At 41.3% G+C, this 9786-nt stretch overlaps 1 non-coding gene across 1 annotated transcript; it reads right to left on the reverse strand.

Annotated features, from left to right (window-relative positions):
• Positions 1-4516: 4516 nt before the first annotated feature.
• On the reverse strand, positions 4517-4622 carry LOC133787600 (small nucleolar RNA R71). The gene has a single exon (XR_009872610.1). It is a non-coding gene; the product is annotated as a small nucleolar RNA R71 (small nucleolar RNA).
• Between the last annotated feature and the right edge of the window lie 5164 nt (positions 4623-9786).

Consider the following 9786-nt stretch of genomic DNA (forward strand, 5'->3'; position numbering starts at 1 on the left):
CTCCGAATCCATTGTATATGTTTGGTGGGTTATTGCACCTCCTATCTTGAGATAGGTTATTTGAGGCATTCCCACAGTTACGTACCTTGGACAGGTCTCCCGCTGAGCGAGCATGGCTGCCACCTCCTACCGGGTCCCCCCTATGAGAGTTAAGGCGATCTCGTAGGTCGCCCCTTGGGGTGGCTTGACGACTCTGCGCCGAGCTTAAGCATTGACGCAGGTCTCCGCCATAAAGGTCACTCCGGTGACTGCCGGTCCAATAGCTCCCATTAGAGAAGCTCGGAATCCGCCTCTGCGGGTGAGGATCCGGGCTCCCTCTAGGCGCCCTGCTACGACGGGAAGGTCTTGCGGATGGCGGATTTCTCCTGCTGCATCCATAAGTTGGAATATCTCGGATAAGCCGAGGAGGAGAGGGATATCTTATTGGTGACGGAGGATGTCTGACCGGGGATGCAATCCTAGTTCCGTCAGGGAGGATCAAGTTAGGTGGGGGCCTTTCGGCCCTGCCAACCTGCGGGCCCCGTACCTGGCGATCTGGACGAGGCTCAGGACGGCTGGCGGGGACGGGCTGGTGCTGTGAGCCCTCCCTGGATCTCCTTCTAGAATTCCCTCGAGCCCTCCTGGGCGCGCTCGAGGCTGGTAGTGAGCTGGGAGTTGAAGTTCAGACCGAGCGGCTATACTGTTGTTCGGCTATGGATATTTCTTTGAAGTTTTCTTCTCGGCGGTGCGATGAGGGAATAGAGTTGGACATCGGAGGTCTGACCGAGCGGCTAGGCCTGGACCAATTACCCCGGCGGGACTTACGAGTCTCGCCTTGCCTCTTTCCGATGTTATCGTCAGTTGTAAGAGGGGGTAACTAGGCCAACACCTCCTTAATCTGCTGACTAGCTTTCGCCAGTTGGCTCCTCAGTTGAGCGTTCTCCATCTCTACCGCCATGTAAAAATCCGAGTTTGGATTAGGTGGCCGGGGTGCCTAACTTCCAGTGTCATCCTGGCCTATCGGCTGCTTGCCCGGCCGCTGCTGGACTTCAAGATTTTGCTCACCGGAGATGGTGGCATGATGAGCCTCCTGCCCATCATGTTGTTCCGCCTCATTTCCGTGTCTTGATCGAGTGGTCACCATAGTTGGATGTTTGCGATAGCACCAATCTAACTAGCTCTCAATGAAAGCACCAAACTGTTGACGTGGTTCTTCGCCAACAAGTAATTAAGAAAATAAGAGAAAGAGAACAGTGCTTAATAATGAACCGAAATAGATAAATGATCGTTTAATGGACTGATGACACAACTACGTTTTTAGGTGGTTCAAAGGTTAAAATCCTTCTACTCCACCAGCCAATATTATTGCTATATTTCTGGTATTCTTTACAGGATACTTCGTTACATAATAGAATCCAACCCTTTGTAACTCCCAGGGTCTCCATTTTTATAGGAGGGGGTACCTGGAAGTTGGTAAGGGGGGTCATCCCGTGACCTTCTTACCCATCATGTCACTTCTGTGACATTCATGATTAATTCCTAAACCCTGACAAATGAAGTGTGGTCTAATCAACAGGTAAGGGGGATAATGGGCCGTACGGCCCAACCCAGTCGTGGGTGCCTGAATACGCACGTTCATGCTGCGTGTCCGAGAATTCAGGGATATATCAGACACGTGATGTCTGATATATGCACGTTTACATTGCGTGGTTGACTTTATAAAAGGTCATAGCTTCCAACTCCAGTTCGTACCCCGAGCTGGATGCCTTCTCGACCTGCGGCCTTCATAGTCCTGACTTGGCCCTTGAGTAATCTTGATGAACCTTTGGTTACCTCGAACTAAAGAGGTAGGACCTGACGACGGCAGCTCCGGTCATGGGGTATCCACGTGGCTGATATAATTAGGCCATATCTCAGCTCGCTAATAGCCCATTGGAAAATCAGGGCGTACAGATATATTATAATATTTTTAGCCTTATATTGATCAATAGTATGCACTCGCTCCTACAACTATTGGGAATTTTATTGCTAGGTGTCTAATCGGGGTAATTGCTCCCAACTTGATTAGAGTGGGTCTACCTAGTATTACATTGTATGTTGATGGGCAATCTACTACAACAAATGTAGTATTTCTTCTCACTTGTCTTAGGCCTTACCTATTCTTAAAGAGATTTTGACAGACCCTAAGGGAGATAACTCCTCTCTACTAAACCCATATAGTGTAGTAGTAAAAGTTTTTTAGTTCTTAAGCGCTTAAGCGTATCTATTTTTAAGTAGATTAGTGCAATAAATTAATAGTACTACCATTATCAACATGAATTCTATGTAACTTAAATTTTACAAGCTAGACAATGGATCATTATGTGAAAAATGTACAACTCTAGCATCCTCCTCAGTAAAGGCTATGGCTCGATCCTTTACTTGTGGACTAGATACTTGGTAGGCCATTATTCCAAGAACATGATGTCACCACCAAGATGCTCAGCTTGCAGGCATAATTATTTTGAGCTCGATGGCTTCCTCAACCTCGATGAGGAAAGCCACAATGGTTCTAATCTGATTTTGTATCTTTCCTGCCATATCCTCAAGAGGTGGCGACCAGGCTCAAGGTTGCATTTACTCTTGTGCTCATTGATCTTGTTGTCTTTGGGGTTCTATTGGCACATACTAACCTAGATAACCTCATTTGATCAAAAAATTGATCTTTTCCTTGAGATTGTTACACTCATTGGTGCTACGGTTGATATTGTTGTGAAACTAACAAAACTTAGTCGAACCCCTCCATTCTTCCTCTTCCTTGTTGATGGTGATTGCCTATAGGGGAATTGAGTTTCTATTGCCACGATTATGTTTTTGCTAGACTTGATTAGGTCTACGTAGTTTGGGTCACGACCAGGGTTGAGAGAGTCACGACGCCTGAAGACTTACCCAGACTTCGAATTGCATTAAAAATGACACGGGTCGTGACCTAGGAAATGTCAAGTCACGGCCTGCCTATGAAAAAAAAAGATTCGCGATTTTTTTAGTATAAATCCAAACTTTATGTTTTAATTAGGGTTAGGTCAGATTTTAATTATGAATTTAGAGATTAATTTTGATTCTGAGATTAGTTTTTCTGCACTTTCATATTTTTTTTTATTTCTTCTTTAAGTCTTTGAATTTTATGTTTCTGAATTATTATTTTGTTTATTTAGTCATGTTTGATATGAACTAAACACTTTTATCTAGGGTTTAATGTAGTCACTTGGATTTTTATTTAATCTTGTTATGATGTTCTATTGATTCTTCTTCTTTATTCTAATCTATATAATTTTTTCTTAATGCTAGTAAATACCTGGTCAATATTTGCTTGATTTATGATTTTGATTCAAAATTCGAAAGATGATAATTGAATATGCTATCGTTATATAGACATAGGTTACATATTGGACTAAAGTACATGTATGGCTTGTGTAGTAATTAGGTTTCTATGCTTAATGCCTGCTATATGTTTAAGTTTATCACAGAGATGTAGAAAACCTGCATATAGGTTGAGATCTTAAATCTTGAAAAAGAATAGGAATTGATTTATGTTAACCTGCTATTAGAATAGGAAGAAAGAAATTGAGAACTGATTAATAAAATTAGTAGAATGAAAATTTGATGAAGTTAATACCCTAGGTCTTTTTATTATTGATTTTCATCTTTTGATTAGTTATTTTGTTCAAAGTTATTTAAAATTTTGTAATTATATTTATTCATCTAAATTTTGTTTGCCAAATAGAAATTAAAGAACGATTATTGGTAATTGGTTAATAGTCCTTGTGGGATCGATACTTTATTTACTATCTATATTACTTGGATCAATTACGTATACTTGCGTATCGTATTTTTGCGATCCATTTTTTGGTGCCGTTGTTGGGGACTTAATTTTCAATATCAAAATTAATTGTTTTTGTTCTAATTTAGTTCTTATATTTTACACTCATTCGGAAAGAGGTTGTATTGTGTTTCAGGAATTATTGGTATATGTGGGGAAGTAGACAAAAGGAACTCATACCGATAGATCTTGAAATTGAGAGAATGTGCAGAGAAAATCACAAGATTAAGAAAATGTTTGATTTTACCATGGCTAAGAACAATAATAACAGTGTGAACAATGCAAATCTGGGTAATGCAGCTGAAGTCGATCCGCCATTGAGAAATTATGTACTCCCTACTGTTACGGGGATACATTCAAGTATTCATCGTCCTACTGCTGAGGCAAATAATTCTTAGATAAAACCCTCGATTATTCAGATGGTACAGAATTGTGTACAATTTGGGGGATTACCAAATGAGGATCCAAATCTCCATATTACCAATTTTTTAGAGCTGTGTGCGATATTCAAAATGAACGGGGTGAGTAACGATGCTGTCAGATTAAGATTATTCCTGTTTTCATTAAGAGACAAAGCTAAGAGTTGGTTGAATTCATTACAAGCCAGCTCTATAGTTACTTGGGAAGATTTGGCTCAAAAATTCCTTGGTAAATATTTTCTTCCTGCGAAGTCAGCCCGATATAGAGGAGAGATTAATAACTTCCATTAGCTGGATGGGAAGTCTTTGTATGATGCGTGGGAACGTTTTAAAGAGTTGCAAAGGAAGTGCCCACATCATGGAATAGAGAAGTGGTTGCTAGTGCATACATTTTACAATGGTTTGGGGGGAAATACAAGGACAATAATTGATGCAGCATCGAGAAGAGCGTTTATGAGAAAAAGCGCCAGTGAAGCTTATGAATTATTAGAAAAGATGGCCATGAATAACTACAATTGGCCTACTGAGTGTGAGAATAAGAAGGTTGCAGGAGTCTTAGAGGTTGATCCTAATGCTTTATTGACTGATCAAGTGGCATCCCTAACCAAGAAATTGCAGTAGAACAACCTCTCTACACAAGCAATGCAGGTCCAGAATGTCATGAGTTGTGAGATTTGTGGGGGACCACATTCTTATGAACAATGCCCGAGCATAGCTAGTTGCTCAACATACGTAAATAGTATGCTTTTGTAATAGGCATAGGTTATTGGTAACTTTTCATGACCTGCACCCAACACCTACTCAAATTCATATACTCCTGCATGGAAAAATCACCCTAACCTTTCTTGGAAAAATAATCAAGGGTTACAACCGCAGTATCCACAGTACCCACCTCAATAACCCCCCTCATCAACCGACTTATGGACTATATTCTAGACCTTATTATGATCCAAACCCATGCATATCTCATTCACCACCACATCCTCTAATGAACTCACCAGCAATGCAGCCAGACAAATTAAATCAATTCATGACAGAGACAAGGTCTTCGATCAGGAATTTGGAGACACAAATGGGTCAGTTGGCTAAATTACTTTCTAGTAGACAGCAAGGGAATTTTCCAAGTTCCATAGAGGTAAATCCTAAAGAGCAATGCCAATCTATCACTTTGAGGAGTGGGACTAAGTATGATGACCTACAGTGGAGGACAATGGAAAGAAGATAGAGGATCAACATGTTATTAATCAAGTACAAGAAGAGGTTACTGAAGATCTTCCAAAGATAGAGAAGCCAAAATACATCGAGCCTACACCAAAGATTCTTTATACCCAACGGTTCATAAAGACCAACCTTGACAAACAATTCTCCAAATTTCTTAAGGTATTTAAGAAACTTCTCATTAACATTCTTTTTGCAGAGGCTCTAGAACAAATTCCTAGTTATGTGAAGTTTATGAAAGAGATATTATCTAATAAGAGAAAAATGGAGGATTGCGAAATCATGGCATTAACTGAAGTGTGTAGTTCAATTATTCAAAAGAAACCTCCTCAAAAGTTAAGAGATCCGGGCAGCTTCACTATATACCTTGCACCATTGGGAACTTTCATTGTGAGAGAGCTTCATGTGACTTGGGTGCAAGCATTAATTTAATGTCGTTGTCTGTATTTAAAATACTTGGTTTAGGGGAAGCTAGACCTACTACTGTTACTCTTCAACTGGCTGATCGTTCATTAACACAACCCCTAGGTAATATAGAGGGCATGTTAGAAAAGGTAGATAAGTTCATTTTCCCAGCAAATTTCATTGTATTAGATATGGAGGAAGATGACGACGTGCCTATTATATTGGGACGACCATTTTTAGCCATGGGGAAAGCATTGATAGATGTCAAGAAAGGTGAGTTAAGGCTCAGAGTACAAGGTGATGAGGTCATTTTTAATGTTTTTAAAGCCTTGAAATATCCTTCAGCTAGTGACAGTTGTTTTAGTATTAGTGTATTGGAGGAACAAGGTAAAGGGGTCCAGTCTATTAAGGATCCACTTGAGTTGAGTTTGGTTGCAAGTCCTGAAGAGTGTGCTGGTACCTAAGCCAATGAATATGTTAAGTGGTTGAACTCATCGGGGCAAATTTATAAAAAGAAATATGAGGAATTGGGTCAAGTGCCTAAGAGACCTCTTCCATCTATAGAGAAGCCACCAATTCTTGAGTTAAAAACTTTACCGGATCATCTTAAGTACGCTTATTTGGGTAAGAATGACACTCTCCCAGCTATTATTACAGCTTCATTGTCTTTGATTGAAGAAGAGATGCTACTTAGGGTGTTGAGGGCTCACAAGCTTGTGATTGGGTGGACTTTAGCAGACATCAAGGGTATAAGCCCTTCAATGGTAATGCATCTATATTAATGGAGGAGGATAGTAAGCCTAGTTTTGATGGTCAGAGGAGGCTAAATCCTTCAATGAAAAAAGTGGTAAGGAAAGAAATTCTTAAATGGTTGGATGCAGGGGTAATTTACCCAATATCTGACAGTGCATGGGTTAGTCATGTTCAGATAGTCCTGAAGAAGGGTGGCATGACGATGGTTAAGAATGATAATAATGAACTAATTCCAACTTGTACGGTAACGGGGTGGAGAATTTGTATTGACTACCGTAAACTAAATAAGGCCACCAGGAAAGACCATTTCCCCTGCCTTTTGTAGATCAGATGTTGGATAGATTGGCAGGCCATCCTCATTACTGTTTCTTGGATGGGTATTCGGGATACCATCAAATTCCCATAGCACTAAAGGATTAAGAAAAGACTACCTTCACATGCCTTATGGAACATTTGCATTTCAAAGAATGCCATTTCGGTTATGTAATGCTCCAGCAACCTTTTAGAGATGTATGATGTCTATCTTCTCAGACATGGTGGAAAAATGTATAGAGATTTTTATGGATGACTTTTCAGTCTTTGGGCCCTCGTTTGATGGATGCTTGTCTAATTTGGAAAGGGTTTTGAAGAGATGTGAGGAGTCAAATTTAATATTAAATTGGGAGAAATGTCACTTTATGGTGACAGAAGGCATAGTCTTGGGCCACAAAATTTCACGTCATGGTATTGAGGTAGACAGGGCCAAGATATCGACAATAGAAAACATATGTAACAACCCAAAATTGCTAATATGGCTTAGTACCTTGATTAGCGTGCTAGGAGGGCATAATTGATTTATATGTGTGTTTAATTGGTTAAATGCGTGACTATGTGGCATGCATGATTTATATGACTTTGTGAGTATGTTATATGCATTTTATGAGAATTAAATATGCATGTGGGCCCTTTAGTGTTCATAAGGGCATATTTGTAATTTTGGCCCGTTAAGGGCATAAATGTGATTTTATGTGATATATGGTTGAGACCGCATTATTATGTGGATATATTTGTAGTATATGGCTCGAGACGGTCCTTGTGAGTGAATTTGTGAAATAGTCAAAGCAAGGTTTAATACCCGACTCGGGGGAGCCTGGGGGGTATTTTGGGAATTTAGAAAATATTTTGAGTATGCCCTGAAGTTTGACAAGCTTGCGAAGTTCGCACCAGATTTAGTTCCTACTGATGCAGCTAGAAAAGACAGGTTCATTAGAGGGCTTAATGCTATGATAGCCATAGATGTGAGGATCACATCAGTACCTGGGGGAACAACCTATGCCCAGGCAGTTGAGAAGGCTCTTACTGCTGAGGGAGAATGCTGCGAGACGGGTTGTTCGTAGGGTAGTGCCTCCATACATAGGGTCTAGTAGGGGCGGGGCCCCCAGTGATCTAAAGAGGAAGACCCCTGACACTTCGACCACTGCTGGTCCTGATAGTAGGGGTCGGGGTGTTCAGGGTGGTCGCCAGGAAAGTGGTGAGACATGGAGAAGTTATCCAGAGTGCACGAGATGCAAGAAGCGCCATCTGGACAAATGTTGGGAAAAGGCTTGCTACCTGTTCTGGGTGGTGGGACACCTTAAGAAGGATTTCCCAACAGTGAAGAAAGGGGGACCAGGGAAGGTGAACAGCTTGACTCTAGCTTGAGTGTTCACCTTAACGCATGCAAAGGCTGAGGCTAGTCTCTCGGTAGTGAGAGGTCAGCTTTCTATCGCTGGCTCTTCTTATATTGTATTGATGGACTCTGGTGCTACACATCCATTTGTTTCTAGTAAGGTAATTGATAGATTGTGTAGATCTAATAAGTATTATACTGCAGGGTTTGGGACTATACTACCTACAGGGGAACTTGTAGTTTCTAGGAGATGGATTAGAGCACTGCCAGTGATGGTAGATAGTAGGGAACTATCAGTAGATTTGATCGAGTTGAGTATGGATGACTTTGATATGATTCTAGGGATGGAATGGATGGTTAGATATGGGGCTACTATAGATTGCAGGAAGAAGATGGTGACTTTTGAGCCTGAGGGTGAAGATCCCTTCATTTTTGTGGGTGTTGTGCATGGACCCCGCATACCCATGATATCAGCATTGAGGGCTAGGGACCTATTGCAGGGAGGTTGTATAGGTTTTCTAGCTAGCGTGGTGGATACCACCAGAGTTATGCCAGCGGGGCCGGGAGAGACCAGATTGGTATGTCAGTTCTTGGATGTATTTCCTAAGGATTTACCAGGACTGCCACCACACAGGGAGATTCAGCTCGTCATATTGTTAGTGTCGGGTACAGAGCCAGTGTCGAGGGCACCATATAGGATGGCTCCAGAATAAATGAAGGAGTTAAAGATACAGTTGCAAGAGCTTCTTGATTTGGGGTTTATCAGACCAAGCTTCTCGCCATTGGGTGATCCTGTTTTGTTTGTGTAGAAGAAGGATGGGACTCTGAGGATGTGTATAGACTACAGGGAGCTGAACAAGTTGACCATCAAGAATAAATACCCCTTACCAAGGATCAATGACCTGTTCGATCAGCTACAGGGAAAGATGGTGTTCTCAAAGATTGATCTTCAATCTGGTTATCACCAGCTAAGGATCAAGGATGAGGATATACCGAAGACAACCTTCCGAACAAGGTATGGCATTATGAGTTCTTGGTCATGTCATTTGGTCTGACCAATGCCCCAGCAACATTCATGGACTTGATGAACAGGATGTTTAAGTACTTCTTGGATCTGTTTGTGATTGTCTTCATCGACAACATCTTCGTTACTCCAGTTCAGAGGCAGAGCATGAACAGCATTTCTGGCAGTTATTGCAGAGATTGTGAGAGCATCGGTTGTATGCTAAGTATAAAAAGTGTGAGTTCTGGTTACCAAAAGTGACATTCCTTGGACACATTGTTAGTGGAGATGGGATGAAGGTTGATCCAGCTAAGGTGGAGGCAGTGAGAGATTGGTCGAGGCCAAGAAACGTCTCGAAGGTAAGGAGCTTCCTTGGAATAGCAGGATATTACAGATGGTTCGTGGAAGGGGTCTCGAAGATTGTTGCACTGATGACAAAATTGACACGGAAGAATCTGAAGTATGTCTGGTAAGATAAGTGTGAGAATAGCTTTCAGAAACT

Source organism: Humulus lupulus, chromosome 6 (assembly GCF_963169125.1).
Source record: "Humulus lupulus chromosome 6, drHumLupu1.1, whole genome shotgun sequence".
NCBI lineage: Eukaryota > Viridiplantae > Streptophyta > Magnoliopsida > Rosales > Cannabaceae > Humulus > Humulus lupulus.